This window comes from Aquila chrysaetos, chromosome 7 (genome assembly GCF_900496995.4).
Source record: "Aquila chrysaetos chrysaetos chromosome 7, bAquChr1.4, whole genome shotgun sequence".
NCBI classification, from domain to species: Eukaryota; Metazoa; Chordata; class Aves; order Accipitriformes; family Accipitridae; genus Aquila; species Aquila chrysaetos.
Genome location: NC_044010.1, coordinates 27,651,625 through 27,667,208, shown reverse-complemented (window position 1 = coordinate 27,667,208; position 15,584 = coordinate 27,651,625). Strand labels below are relative to the sequence as shown.

General features: G+C 39.6%; 1 long non-coding RNA gene across 1 annotated transcript; it reads left to right on the top strand.

Annotated features, from left to right (window-relative positions):
- The first annotated feature begins 673 nt into the window (after positions 1-673).
- On the top strand, positions 674-15,154 carry LOC121233442. Its single transcript, XR_005932867.1, has 3 exons — positions 674-803; positions 5,034-5,038; positions 15,143-15,154. It is a non-coding gene; the product is annotated as an uncharacterized LOC121233442 (long non-coding RNA).
- Positions 15,155-15,584: the final 430 nt, after the last annotated feature.

Below are 15,584 nucleotides of genomic sequence, written 5' to 3'. Positions count from 1 at the left end.
GAAAGTAGGGACTGAGAAACAATTTGTTCCTTTCCCAGATCTGCTTTGCATCCTCCTCCTTCTCATATTAATAGCACTTACTTTTGTCTATGGTCAGCTTCTGCATTTTTTGATAGACAAGGGGACTGCTCCAAAGTTTGTGAAGCAAAATGATGGGTCACTGACGTCCCAAAGTTGGAGCGACTCAGGTTTGTGGATTTCCTTTGTCAGAATTAAGGTGAAACGACACCAGGGGAGTTCAAACAACAATCAACATTTATTCAACCTAGCTAATTTTGTCCAAGTACACGTGAACTTATCAATATGAACCTTGCAACATGTCATTAAGCCGCTGTTTGAGAAGAGAAAGGAAGTATAGAAAAATGAAATGGAAAAAGGAACATGAAACTGTGTCAGAAGGAGAGCCCTCCCGTTGAGTCACGAGGTTCAGAGCAGACCCCCTTGCTTTCTGGACTCCTTCTCAAAGAGGAGCTCAGGGGTGGCTAGATCCACTCCTAGTCTCGGACTTGGTCAATGGTTTATGTTTAAAAGGATGAGGTGTAGGGACTGTGGAAAAGAGAGAAGGAAAAGAGGGAGAGAGAGAATGAGAGAAAGAAAGAGAGAAAGAAAGAAAGAGAGAAGACAAGGGTTTCACCAGTCCTGGGTCCAGCATTGGTCCAGCCAGCGCAGAGATCCAGTTCCGGAGGGCGTGCACTGAGGACTCGTTCTCTCTTCTTTTATAGTGTGTTGGTTGATGATCTCAACATGCGCAGTTCCCTCACCTGGGGTTCACTGGAATCGGTCAGTGAACTTTGCGGGGGGGGGTTCACTGTGGGATATCTGGAAAGCAATGAACACATAGTGAACAATCCAGACACAATGGAACTGATTCGTCTGTGAGCCAGAGGCCTCTGCAGGCAGCAGGCCTCAAGGATGTAGCGAAGGTCAACTGTTGCTACAAGTTTGATGAAACAAGCACAAAAAGTAGAACAAGGTCGGGTATACATGACTGAAAGCAGGATTCAAGACAGGACACAGGCAGAGGGAACCATTCGCGTGATCAAAAGACCTTTTCCAATCAATCTATTGCTTTAGGTGCGTGGACAGCACATGCTAACCAATCAACAGATGGCTTGCGCATGAGCAGGAACTAGAATGTATACTTAAACCAAGCTATTTGGGCAATAAAGTGGCATCTGCTTGATCACATTGATTGTGTGCAGTGTCCGTGACTTCCGCGTCGACAGTTCATTGTGGAGTTGCCTCTCTTTTCCTGCTGGCATGACCGCTTAAGATAGAAGCACAGTCCCAAATTCCGTGGGGCCTTCTTCCTCCAGGAAGGCATAAATTGTGTTCCTTCTCCTGGTCACTTAAGATAAGGAATTGGGGCTTTGGAGAAGTGTGTTCCCACCCTCCGTGGGGCCCTCTCCTCTGGCCACATTGTCCTGTTCACAAAACTCCAGCATTTTTACAGAGGCCATTTTCTCCAGCAAAATTCTTTAACAGATGTTTGAGACATTGAATTTGTCAGACCTTCACACTGACTTAGAAAGCTTGGGGTCCAGCTTATGACAAGAATTTGTGCTATCTCTTTGGATAAAATATTTTTGTCAGAAATGCAGTCTTAACACTTTCTGAAGGTGTCACATACTCTCTATTGATGCCAATGCACCTTGCAGTAAAGTTGAAGAAGCAATGGTCAGTTATTCTGCATTTACCAGCAATAGCAAACATCTGGGCACGACAGTTCACCCTGTCTGACTTTGCAATACTTTTAAACTATGCACTTGCCCCAGAGTCCTGATCAGATTCAGTGGTGTGAGAGTCTTGGATCAGCAACAAATGTGCCCAAAAGTTGCAGAGAGTTTGTCAGCAAAAAACCTGGAAACAAAAGAAGAAGCAAGAGGGAATATAAGAGCTAAATTGGGTGTAAAATAGAAGGTGCAGTGAAGAAAGACTCTACCTGATAACTGTCACACATTCAGCTCTTGGTTGGTAGTGCTGCCAGAAGACTAAGGTTGCCAGAGCATTTTCATTATAACTCCTAATTTTCTGCTGCCTAACTTTGCCTACTGATGTGGACATTTTTCCCCATTTGGTATACAATTAGGCTGAGTGTTTTGGGACAATTTCAGCAAAATTGGCTCAACCATTTCAGAGGAATGAAATTAGGGGAAAAAACTATTGCTTGCCAACATTTTTACAGCCCTTTAATTGCAAAGTTCTAGCAGACCTATAGGCTAAAGCAGAGATGCAACATTTGGGATGTAAGTTGGTTTTATAACAAATATATGCCTTTTTCTACTTTAAAAAAAAAATATCTGTCCCAGATTGGAGAAATTACGTGGCTTTGGAAAAGCAATTGTTTGCCTGTGTTCTACAGAGACTAGTGTACACATGGTGGGCAAATGCATTAGAATTCATATGCAGAGATCTTTATACCAAGCATGCTGGATCTGAAAATTTTTGTAGAGAGTTACTTTTCCTTATTTCCAAAGCTGTGGTGTGACTGAACACAAAAATACAAAGCAAGGAGATTTCTTCCTTTTTTTTTCTTTTTCTTTTCTTTCTTTTTTCTCTTTTCTCTTTCCATTCATAGGAATGCAGCAGATGTAGCCCTGATATAGGTATATGGACAATTATTGTTTTAGGTTAGAACAAGAGCCTGTAATATATAGGAAGGAAGAGCAGGAGCCAGTTTGTGCAGGCATCATGTGGAAAAATGTAGGAACTGGGTAAAGAATCTGAGGATGTGATAAGTTGGCTGTGCTGTAAGAGTGGAAGGCTGGAGGACTCTGTGGTGGTACAGAGAAACTGAGTTTGTAAGTAAATTTGAGGGCAGCAGAAGGGTGGGGAGGGAGTTTAAAGCCTTCAAGGAGAAGCTAAGAATTGGAGTCAATTTTTTATGAAAGGCTAGGATTCAGATCCCAAAATAGACCAAGAAAGAGTGATGAGATTGAGGATGAAATAAGGGACTGGATGGGTAGAGAGAGGAAACAGGTGAATTCAAGTACAGACAATTTAGGAATGGGAAGCAAGTGTAGTAGGTGCTGTATGCATGGAAATACGGCTACTTCATGGACTGGAAAAGTGAGGGGACAAAAAGAAGTTAGGGAGGACAACATGGGGTGTGTGTGCAAGCCCTACAGACAGCTTTGCTGATCTTGTTGATAGGGCTGTGAAGAGTGGTACTATTATTTGTTGACTGTCGGACAGATTTTCCCTCTCTGCTGCCATATAATTTCTCCCCACCCTTGCAGCAGCTAGCTTGGATTTTTGAAGTGCTCATGTAGGCAAAATAGGTAAGAGAGTGCTGTCACTGTTGTGTCATGCTGGGTAATGTCCTGGGCCAGCCTGATGAGTATGATAAGTGTTTCATAATTCTGTGCACTAATAAGATCTTATATTGGTATTTCCTCAATGTGGAAATAAATGTAACACAGCCACTGATTTAGTGAGGCACTATTAAATTTAAAAATGTATTATCTGTGGAGCTGGTTTCCACAATTCTGTGAAAAATACAATGCCATTCCTTTCTTCCCTAGGGTTTGATTTATGTTTTATTACATACATTCACGAGACTCAACAAATGAGAGCAAATCTAGGAAACCAGCTATATCTGCCGGTGCTTCTTGGCTTGTGATGGAACAGATGTTATGACCATTTACCTAAACTGTAGTTAAAACTGAAAATGTGCTCAGAACACTCTGAGTTTTTATTTTAAATGTGCTGTCCTGTTTTCTGGAAAAGAAAGAAAACCTATTGAAGGTAGGGATTCAAAGGATTAGTCAAACTCATCAATCTTTATGTACACAGCACAGTCTTTGAAGAAGTTTGCTTAAGTTAGTCTCAATAGCAGAGAGATATAACTACTCTGCTGACTTGCTATTATCTCCAATTTTGAAAGAAGTAGCTTGAGTTCCTGCAACTGTAATTTAAAGCCAGGTGGGAAATTCCTCCCACTGCTCTTTCTTCCTGTCCGAAACTTATTCCCAAATTGCAACAACTTTACATCATTAAAAAAAAAATCTACTTCTTTTACACTCTATGTGCCCTTTAAGAATATTTATGGGGCTATTCCCCCTTAGGGGCGCATGTAACTCCCATTAACTTTAATGGGGTTTTAGGTGCGTGTGTGAAGGAATGAATATAGAGTTACTATGTTTGGAGGAAAGAGGACCAGTCCCTTAATCAGCTGAGATTTCATTAGAATTTCAGATGCCAGTCTTTAAGAGGAGGGTGGTGCTCATGGGGCCTGCATTTCATAAAGTGCCTAGGGCAAAATAAGTACTTAATCTGGCTGGTGCTATTTCTTATTGTTGATGGTGATGTTCAAAATTGAGGTTGTGCTTCTACTACCTGTGCATTGAATATATCTCTTTTACTTTCTGGTAACTGGGGAAAAAAACTATTTCATTCTTGGCTTTTTTGTCTGCTAAAGTCATTATAAAATGTAAATGAATACATTGTAAGGCAAATGTGAATTACAAATATTCTGTCTGGAGTTTTGTGCGAATACTATGCAAATTTTGTTCATCTTTAACAGCTATGGGCATGGATAGGATTTTGTAATAAGGCATCTCCTAAAGTCTCCTGGTTTTCTTAAACTGAAAAGCTTTCACAGTTCAAATTTGAAACAGTTGTATATACATGTATATATATGTGTGTATATATGTATATATATTATATATATGTATATGTGCATGGCAATACTTTAGGATAGTTCTTTTATTCCAAAATCATCTAAGTTTGAGCAGTAAATTTATACATTTGTGAGGGTGAAGTTTTTTCAATACACTACATTATCAGAGAATTGTAGGGCACGCAAATGTAGGTTTGCCAAGAGTCTAGCTAAACCCCTATTGTGAAGTTTTTCTAGTAGTTCCTAATTTAGTGTAGAATAGTTCATTAGTTTTGTATGTGTATACATAGACCCTCCTTTTGGAAGGACACTTGAAATCTATAGTTGACAAATTCTATGATTCCTAAATTGTTACTATAACAGCTGTGAAAAGCCCGAGAGTGAGTCTGTCATGCTCTCCAACAGAATGGAGGGAGGGTAGCAGAAATAAAGTTCTTCTTCTTCTTCCCACAGTAGTATTGACTTCAGCTGTGTCAGCCACTATGAGGCTATTTTACCACCTAACAGCTAATCATATTCTGTGCCAAGGGTTTAAAGTGAAATGGTGAATGTGTTTTGTTAATCACCTTCTTTTACTTGGTTACTGCTCAGTTTGGTCCTGAAAAGAAAAAAGAATCAATCGAAGCTTGCAGCTCTCAATACTGAAGGGTGTTTTAGTTTCAGCACCACAGTATCTTGGAAAGGACATCAGGAAACAGATCTGTCAGTTGTCATATTGTACTCAGTGAAGCTTGGTGATCTGCGGTCTTCTTAAGACGGTCATGTGACAAGTACCCTTGGCAACTGTGCAATTATGAACTTTTAGTTATCTGGTTACCTCAGCACTGAGCAGCTAGAATAGCTACCTTGGCAGTTTAGCTCATGAAGGTTGTGGTAGTGGGAGGTGTTTGTTTGTTTGTTTGTTTGTTTTAAAATCTACTTTGTATCTTGAGTATATTCATTGATGTTTATATGGTGTCCTAATTACAGACTGCTTTGGTATTTGATACAATCCTCTGGAATAACTTATACTGCCCTCATGGCTGCTTACAGCAACCTAGCTGCTGTTATACCCATTGCAGTCCTGCCTAGGTAATTGAGCATCATCAGACAGTTCACAGGTACATAAATCCTGCCTCAGGTACCTTTTTTTACTTGCTTCTGTGCTAATCTAACCATTTTGTATTACTGAAGAGATTCAGATGTAGACCCTGTAGGTGGAAGAATTCCTCCTAGATCCCTCACCAATGAAGTTACAGTTTAATTTCAAGTTTACAATCAAATTAACTTTCATTGTATGTAGGATTTCTACATTTTTGACAAGGACAGCTGAGTTTTTCAGGTGTTGCATAATCTAAGAGTTATTTTTCATCTTAACACAGAGCAAAACATAAACATTGATTTAGCAACAATTTCAAGACTATGTAGGTCATATTATGTGTGTGTTTTGGGGTTTTTTTCCCCCTGTAGATTTCACTTGATTACAGAAGTTACAGAAAAAGCATATTTAGAATATCTGCCATTCTGCCTTCTGGTATAAACATGTTTATATTTTTACAAAAGGTAACTTTAATGGGAAATCTGAAAAACAGAAAAAAAGCCCTTAAAACCTGTACTTCGAGAAGTAATACTGCCTTTCAGAGACTTCTGAAAATGAAGTAAAATCTAGCACATCTATGACGCAGAGGTGCAGATAAATCATCAAAACAGGAATTGTTTGACCTAAAGTGGTTAAATAAGTAGAAATTTTTGTTTCAAAATTAAAGGCCATGAATTCTTCCAGTCTTTCAGTTACTGTTATTTTTTGCTTAAAAAACATTGTAACAGATGACTTTGGCATTTGATTGAAGTACTCTATTGTTCAGCTTCAACACATTCTGACATATTTTGCAGATCAATTAAAATGCGCCAGTGTGGAAGAAATAAAAATGAAGATGTTGTTTTATCCTTATTTTAGAATAAAAAGAAACACATTTGAAGAAAAAGATGAAAGGGAAATGCGCTATGTTTGAACATAGTGAGCATAACTTTTATGTGTACATGGTACATGAAGTTGTCTGATACTACTCCACGAAGTAAAAATAAATGAACAAGTAGGTAGAAATAATTTACAAAATAAAGGAGGAAGAGCAGAATAATAGGATAATATGTGTAGAATCTAAGCTGTCTGACAGAAGGGACCATGAATTTGATTTAGAAATGAGAAACTGAAAAATACAATCTTAAAAAAAAAGAGTGAAGTAAATGGACAAGTTATTGACATTTCTGAAAGAAAAAACTTGCTGGGACAGAACTGCTGCCTCTGAAGATGAAATCCCCAATCCTGCATGTGCATGTAATTATATAATCAACCATAAGCTTGTCAGTGGCTTTCATGAGAATACAGATCCGATGACTGTAAGCAGTTACGGTTAAAAATAGGTATAAAAATTGGAAGGCTTAGTGATTGTTGTATGAGCAATTGATGATGAAGTATGAAGGATTTTTACTAAGTTCCTTCTGTCATTTTTAGAGTACATAACTGATGGAAATACTTATGTACTGTTTTGTTTTCCTTAAAATTAAAGACCTTTAGAAACAGTAGATGAATGTGAAGGTTTCTGATACTTCGGTAGAAGAGATTGATGTGCTGAATTTTCAGAGGTTCCTCCAGAATGCTAAGTAGTTAAAGGGATTAATATTAGAAAAAACAAATATAAAATTAGTTTGTCTGATAAAAGCTGTAGGTTCACCTGCAAATGTCAAGAAACAACAACATAATTCTTTCTCTTCAAGTCTACAAAAAAATGTGTGTGCTTTGAAACACTGCATAATCCTATTGCACCCAGTTACACTATAACATGTCACTAATTAAGTTTGATCATTGAGGAAGTACATTTTTGTAGTATCATGTTCCAGGAGACAGGATTTAGTTGGGAGCATAGGAAAAACCTTCATTTTGATTTATATATTTTGTTTTACATCTTTCCTAATAAAAGATTCAAGTCTTTTGAAAGGTTTTCAATACAGACAGGGAGTGACTTGGAGGAAGAACCTGAAATGATGTTATATATGCAGGTGGAAAAAGGAGACAACAAGGAGATGAAATGGGGAAGACGAGGCACTGCATAATAGACAACTTTAAATCACAGTGAAGACTGAGTCTGCACAGTCAAATCAGTGACCTTTGGACATCAATACAACTAAGCCTTGTTCAGTGCTAGTGTAGGCTCTGAGAAGGCTGATATTAAATTCTTGATTTGTCCTCATATCCTACTTGACAGGGATTGTTTCTGTTCCCCCTCCATTAAACTATGATAGCACAGAGAAATTGCAAGCATAGCCTTGTGAGTGCATGTGTTTGTTTCTGTTCTTCATTTTTATCACAAACTGCTTCTTTTCTGCCTCCTATCTATGAAGAAGCATACAACTTGGAAGTACTCCCAAACTTGCAGCTTCCAGGCAGTTGTGGGTGCCTTGGTTTCCATTTTAGCTCTGAGACAGATTACAGGTCCGTGCTTTCTGTAGAGACTTTACAGATGATTTTAATTTCATGCAGGTTTGCAGGCTTTGAAATACAAAAAAATTGAAAAAAATTAAATTACTGTTGTCTATCCAGGTCCAGAGGGCTGCAATATGAACACAGAAATAGGAGCATTCTTATTTCCATGATAAATGTACAATAGGGAGATTACTAGAGTGAGCATATATAACTTTACACTCACTGCAAGAAGTTTTCCTGAGACCTGTGATACTTCTTTAAAATTCACTGATTTCAGCTCAACTACGTAGTTTGTGGGATCAGATCCTAATGACAGAAGTTGAACTAGATTCTGCCCTAACAATTCAATTACATTTTATGGAAGTTGTCAAAGTTCTTACAGTGAAACCTCTCAAGGTGTGTCTGTGTGTATGTATCTGTGTGTTTGGGTATTTCTGTGTGTGTACACCTTGATTTAGCAGCCTTTTAATACCAAATACTCTTTTAAGGAGATACATTCAAATGTAAAACTTTTTTTTACATGAACATGCAGCCCATACATAAGCAAGAAGCAAAAAAGTCAGTGAAACCTTTACCTTAAAGCCAAAGTTATATCAATCTCCTCTCCTCCCACCAACAAGCCTCTCAAAGTAGTTTTCTGTCTACCCAAAGGTAAAATTTCTGAGGCATGTCAAGTCAGTATTCCTCTATATATCCTCTTTATCCTGATTATGTTGAAATAACTGTTATAAAAGCAAGTACAGGAGCTGATTTCAAAAGATCCCAATAGAAGAGGAATCGTGATTCCACACAACAATGTACCAACTCACTTTCTCTTGCTATATGTTAAGTAGTCTGCAGGATGCCTGCCTGTGCAATATAGACATTGCTTCTACCATACTTGGCTCGTAGATATTTCCATAGGAACTTTATAAAGTTCTGTAACTTTTTGTTTGTAAGGATAATTTTTACTTCCCTTCAAAACATACATGAATTCACCATAATTTCAAATACTTTTCAAAGCATGTAAGTTTGTTAAAAACAATAATTATGACTGTTTAAAATAGAACTATAATATTGTAACACATTACCTAGAAGTATAAAGGGCCTTAGGTTACAGACCTGAACGTTTTTTGAACAAAACCCAGCTTGATTCTTTTTTTCTTCTTTAAACTAAACTGATTGAACACAAATTGGTTCAAACTAATGGGTGGTAGGATATAATGGTGGGAGGGAAGAGTATTGCCTTAGGAGAGCTAGGTCAGCAAAGGGACTGTTTGCTCTGATCACAGTCTGCAGAGCAGCACAGAGCTGCAGAGTCACTCAGGTGGGAAGGGCCCTCAAGAGGTCACTAGTCCAACCTACTGTCAAAGCAAGATCAAATCAGGCTGCTCATGACTGTCTCCACTTGGGTCTGGAAAACCTCAGAAGACGGAGATTACACAACCTTCCTCGGCAACCTATTCTTGGGATTTTTTTTTCCTTTATATCCAGTCTGACCCTCTCTTCTTTAGCCTTAGGCACTTTGCCTCTTGTTCCCTATCATGCATTGCTGTGAAGATCCCAGCTCCATTGTCTCGACAACCTGCCTATAGGTTCAGATAGATGGCTATTAGGTGTCCCTGAAACCATCTCTTCTGCAGGCTGAATAAGCCCTGGTCCCTCAGCCTCTCCTTGCAGAGCGAGAGCTCCAGCCCCTGACCAGCCTGGTGGCAGTTGGCTGTCTTTGCTGCCAGGGCATGCTGCTGGTTCATGCTCAGCTTGTTGTCAGCCCAACTTTCCAGGGTCTTTTCCACACAGCTGCTCACAATTCAGTCAGTTCCCAGCCTGTACTATTGCCAAGGGCTCGTCCTCTGCAGTTGGAGGACCTTCCATTTGTCCTAGTTTAATTTCATGAAGTTCTTGTTGGCCAGTTCCTCCAACCTGTCTAAGCCCCTCTGAATGGCAGTCCTCCCTATAATGAATGAACTCCCTGGTTTGGGGTCATCTGCAAACTTGCTCTAGGTGCACTCTACCACCTCCTCTAGGCCACTTGATAAAGATTTTAAACACGACAGGTCCCAGGATAGACTCCTGCAGCACTCCACTGTGGTTATGTGCTGGGAGAAAAAGCGGAGACTGAATGAACTCTGACATGTGAGCAAGAGGTTAAGGCTATGGTTTCTCAGTAGCAGCCATTAGTAAATTTTTTTCCTGTTTGGCTATTCTTTTTTATTTCGTCTTCTTTTTTTAATATGCTCACACTATTTCCTAAATCCTAATCTGTGAACTTTGTACCTCAGTTTATTAGGTAAGACTTGCTGCTGTTGCGTCTGCAGTCCTACAGATTTTAGTTTATCACCTGTCATTTGTGCAGAATATTGAGTTGCCAACCTATTACCTGTTCCTGATTGATCTCAGTCCTCTGCAGCCAAAAAGGCAGAATAAATACCTGTAAACTTGTAAAAAAATAAAGGACAGAGTTCTCTAAGTTACTGTTATACTTCCTGTCTGGATCAGTTTTACTGCATGCAGAGACTCTGCTAGTAGGATATACAAATCTTAAAAGTGTATCACAACTTCCTGATACAGACGTAGTAAATAGTAACAACCTATGAGCAACTCTGCTGAGCATTAGTAGCATGCTCACCAGTCCTGCTTAGGCACCTGAAAAGTCCCTGCTGACAAGGCAGTTGGGCAGCTTTTAGTCAGGTGGAGAGGAGTAGACTTCTACTGCTCCCTGGAATGAGTTGGTCCTCAAGGTTACTGAGTTGCTGTCAGTTCCCTGTTTTTCCCTTTAGGATCGTATACCTCTCATGTCGCTGTCTTTCCCCTTGAATCTTTGAGCTACTACTTATCTTCATCTCAGCAGTCTTACCTCTGCAATTGTATCTTTCTTATCTTGCATGGCTCCGCTACACAGATTTTTTCACATCTCGGGCAATTTCATCAGAAGATTGGGCTGAGGTCTCACAGCTGGGCTGTATCAGAGCTGGACCCAGGATCACAGGGAGCTGACCCTCTGCGCTGGTGTAACACAGCAAACATGCCCTTCCCTCCTTCCTCCCTCGCTTTTTCTTTTCCCATTGGCTCTAAAATCAGCCAAGCGAAGGTAAGTCTCAGTGCTGATGTTCAGAGAGGAGAAGAACTTCTCCTTTTCTTCTGCTCTTAGGATGAGGAACAAACAGGCTGAGACATGTGGAAATAGCTTTTAATAGTGTATGTCTGTTGTAACCTTGTCTTTCATTCCAGTGTTGGAGTAGAAGATGTAAAAGATTTAGTGCTGGGCCATGGCAAGTAGAAGAAATGACAAAGCTTTAAGTCAGAGTTCGGATTCAGGTTTATGTGTAAACTTAGCATGAATCACCCAGTTCTTTATTGGTAACATTATCACCTGGCTTAAACTAAAGTGGATTACATTGGTCATATTGAACCTGAACTAAGCCCCACATTTTACTTGTTTATTTCCATAGCTAAGTGCAAAAACTGACTGTAGGAAGACAGATTTCAGGAATAGATGTACCAGTAATGAGAAGGCTCTAGGAGGGACAAGTAGTTGTTAATATTAAGAACAAATAAAGAAGGAAAACTGGATTACTCCAGAAGAGAAGATGAAGAAGTTGAAAGAGTTGTTAGGAAAATCAATTTAATAAAATAAACTGTGGTGAGAAAGAGAAGAGCGATTGAATGTAGGGTTACGAACTCGGTGGTAAAGGATTATTTTATAATCACATGGCACCTAGATTTTTAATATGAAGGTGTAGGGTTGACAGATAAGACACAACTCTTACTAACATATCAAGTCCCCCAGCCCCCCAAAATACTATTGACTACTAGTAGAAACAACAGTCTAAACTCCCATTGGTACCAATACAGAATGAAGTTCTGTTTACTGTACTTCTCTGATCATCCCAGTGTTTTTAAGTATGACATTATTGAACGGCCCTTTTCAATGTGTTACTAGATAGTCTGGCATGAAACTAATGCAGGAAAAGAAAGCTGTAAAAATTCTTTTGCTCTGTGTAAATGATTTGTACTAAAATCCCATTTTCTTCTAGAGTGGGTATCTCTAGCTATCATTACATTTCTCTTGTACTTTTTCCTCTTATAAGGACATGGCATGTTCCTGCGGAAACTGACAGATGAAGACAGCTGTTAATTAAAAGATGAAGAATACTGTAAATTGACCTGTGCATGGAATGTAGTATGCATACTGAGACAAAAATAGCACATATATGTTAAGTCTTTGGCTGTATGATCATGCATGGAAATTCCTGAGTTAAGCTAGTAAGTGCAGTAATGCAGAGCATTTAAAAACACTTTAATTCTTAATTTTTATATTTTACTCCAAAAATGTAGGTTACTACCTCTAAATGAGTGACATATTCTCTCAGTGGTAAGATCAGGTTGCAACACTGCAATGACACTGTCCTGAGACATCTTTTCCCCATTGGCAGGGGTGTATGCTTCTTTGGAAGAACTGATTTTATTATATTTAATAATATATATGATAATATAGTATTTATTATGTTATATGGAAGAATTTATTCTAACTTAGTGGGGGAATGTGGCTTATTGCCTCCAGTGAGGGATAAAGGAGGTTGTATTGGCAAAGAAATAGAACCTTCTACATATTTTAAATTACAGGGGAAATTGGCTGTTATCAGAATAAAGCCTCACTCATTTTGTTTGTACTTTCCTGAATGTTTGCAGGCATCCAAATTAAGAAGACGACATGTTAAAATATTACTTTGCTTTTGTTCAAGCTACTTCAGCTAATCATTGACAAAAAGTCTTTTAGCAGGATAGGCCTATTTTTCATGATGCGTTTCCATTTTGCCTTCTGTTATTCTGGCAAAGGTTTGGAGTAGTATATCTCTGTTAAACAGAGGGTCTATTATTCAAAGAGCTGGTCTCTGTAGTTTTGCCATTTTATTGCCTCAGCAGCATGATCCCACCTGGTCAGAGCATGAAGGAGAGCAGCTGTTGTGAAGGGGCTTACAGCCTAACAGTGCTGTAAAAGTGTACGTGCTTAAGGCATAAAATCTTTTCCAGCCATTTCTGAGTAGCTTTCCTCTCCATTGCTGTAAAACAGATTTTCCTCCAGAGGAAATACTGGAGTCTTCCCCTTGAACATTTTGTGTTTATCTGAGTGAGTGAGACTAAACAGCAACTCCAAAACCTGAGAAAAGTCAGGTCTATACATATATCTTTCATCTTGCTGTGAATGAACAGGAACTACCTTCCCCTTTTCCTCCCCTTTCCCTACCCAAGAAAGACCTTGATACCTTAATTTGATTTTTAACATTAAAAGTAGTAATAATATGAACTTCATAATGGTTATTTTTCCTGGAGGATTCTGTGGGGAGCCTAATGAGTTTTCCTTGGAGCAGAGCTGAGGTTTTGAACTTTTTCAGAGAGAGCTATCACCTCATGGTTTGTCATGCTTTTGAACTAAATAGCTGTTGGTAAAAGCATAGTTTTGCACAAAGTTTAAATTATTTCTCCCTTTTCACAGATGACATTGCAATTCCACTGTCTGTGTATCTGTCCTGTAGGAATGTGTCTATCCAAGCCCTGGAGGCCAAATTCCTTGAGTATATATGTGCTGAAGTGGTCTGGGTCTTAGATACTCCAGGGAAGACTGCACAAGGTACTGCATACCAAGGTCCCCTTATTGCATCCTTCAGCACACTCTCTGCCTGACAACATGCATTTTCAAAGGATGTGCAGCTACTCTCACAGCATTTCCTAGGGACTGCATGCACAGCACAACTCCTAAAAGGGCTCTGTGGGAGAGCTCACTCCTTTAGCAGTACCACAGTAGAAATAGGTGCCTGCTAGAGGGTATGGCCCTTGTCCCTTGCAGAGATAACTCTGTGTCAAACTGTCCCTGAAGGAAGATGAGGGATGAAGTGAGAACCTGCTTCACCCCCACAGTGAAAAGGAGCAATCTGCTACAGCATCTGCAAGCCTCTGGCTTAATACCTTTCATGGAAAATCTGGTTGCCCACCTAGGATTCCTGCTCTGATGTTTCTGGCTGTGGTCCAAGACCAGGGTTGATTGACAGATGTCCTGAATCTGCATAGCAACTATCTGTTTAGAGCCTGGGAGTCCATCACCAAGCACAGAGGTAGTGTGGAGTAGTAGTAGAGACCTTATATGCACAGCAGATGCCATTTTGTCCTTCAGCAGCTGCTATGTACATTAACTGTAGTTTCTGTCAGCTTGGCCACCCTCTTGCCAACACAAATCATACCTTTCCAAGCTATCTCCAGTGCTGTCACAGCCAGGCTATGTGAACATGCAAAGAGAAGAAGGAACGATTTTTACTTAGTGACAAAATAATATCTAATGAAGACCAGACTGAACAAGGCTGCCCCTTCCTACCCCCTCCCTAGCAGCCTTGCCTTTGTGTAGCAATGAATATATAAAATTATTTTTGGCTAACATAATTCACAAAAGCTGTTTCACTCTTCCAAAAGAATGACCCCAAGGGATGGGTCGTAATGTGGTCAGGAGAGAATTACTCTTGGTCCACCAAAGCAGTTCCTGAGAAACATTCTTCCTGTGTGGAATTGCTGGAACTCAGACAGTGTGAACATTTGTGAACAAACAAATGAAACATTTTTTTATTGTATTCAGCACGGATTTACATGAGATGGCCTTTGTAGGAAGAGCCCATGCACAGCAGAGGGCAGGCCTTGGAGGCCCTGGAGTTCAGGTTCTGGACACCTGCTTCAACAGCCCCAAATGTGTTAGAGGAGACTGGGCATAGCTATTTCGTAAAGCCCTCTCTTCTCAGGAGTTCAGGTGGTCTCTAGGTAGCTGTGCTGAGGACCAAGGAGAGCTGTTCTGGAAGGGCTGAATCATTCTGTGCAAGTGAAGAAAATAATATCTTTTCCTGGACAAGAATGATATTTTTCATGTCTTGCCAGAAATAAGGCTTGAAAATTACCTCTGACTGTAGGGCAGAGGAGCCTTAACTCCCAGTCACCTCTACATGCCCACATGCCAAGAAGAGTTCTGCCTTCTTCCTTTCTATTTGTGACCTTAAACTTGATCTTAGACCCAGGATTGGTAATACACCTTAGCCTCAGAGTTCTTTACAGGGGATCACCTTCTCAATATAAGGCAGGTTACTTTCCCTTTTGTAGCACAGACAGGCCCTGGGAAAGCTGTGGGGAAAACTGTGTGAAAAGCTGTGAAGCAGGGGTGGGTGATAGCATGAATCGGGCAGAGCAAATCATGTAGCACCATATGGTAGTGTTATGGGACATGGCTGGTACAGATGAACAAGAAGCCAGACTAGAGAGACATCATGGCTCAAAGTTACAATCTTTCTTAAGTTGGGCTGTGTGTACTCCAAGAGTTTGCATTGTGAATGCCAACAGAATATTCTAGCCTGCATACTTTTGTTCAGGCAGCTTTTGGGAGTGATCCAGAAAAGCAAAGAGGCATAGTTTATTTTTCTGGTCCTCTATGAAAAAAAAGAATTTAAAAAAAATCAAAAAAATTTAGGACTTGATTCACATATAATACAT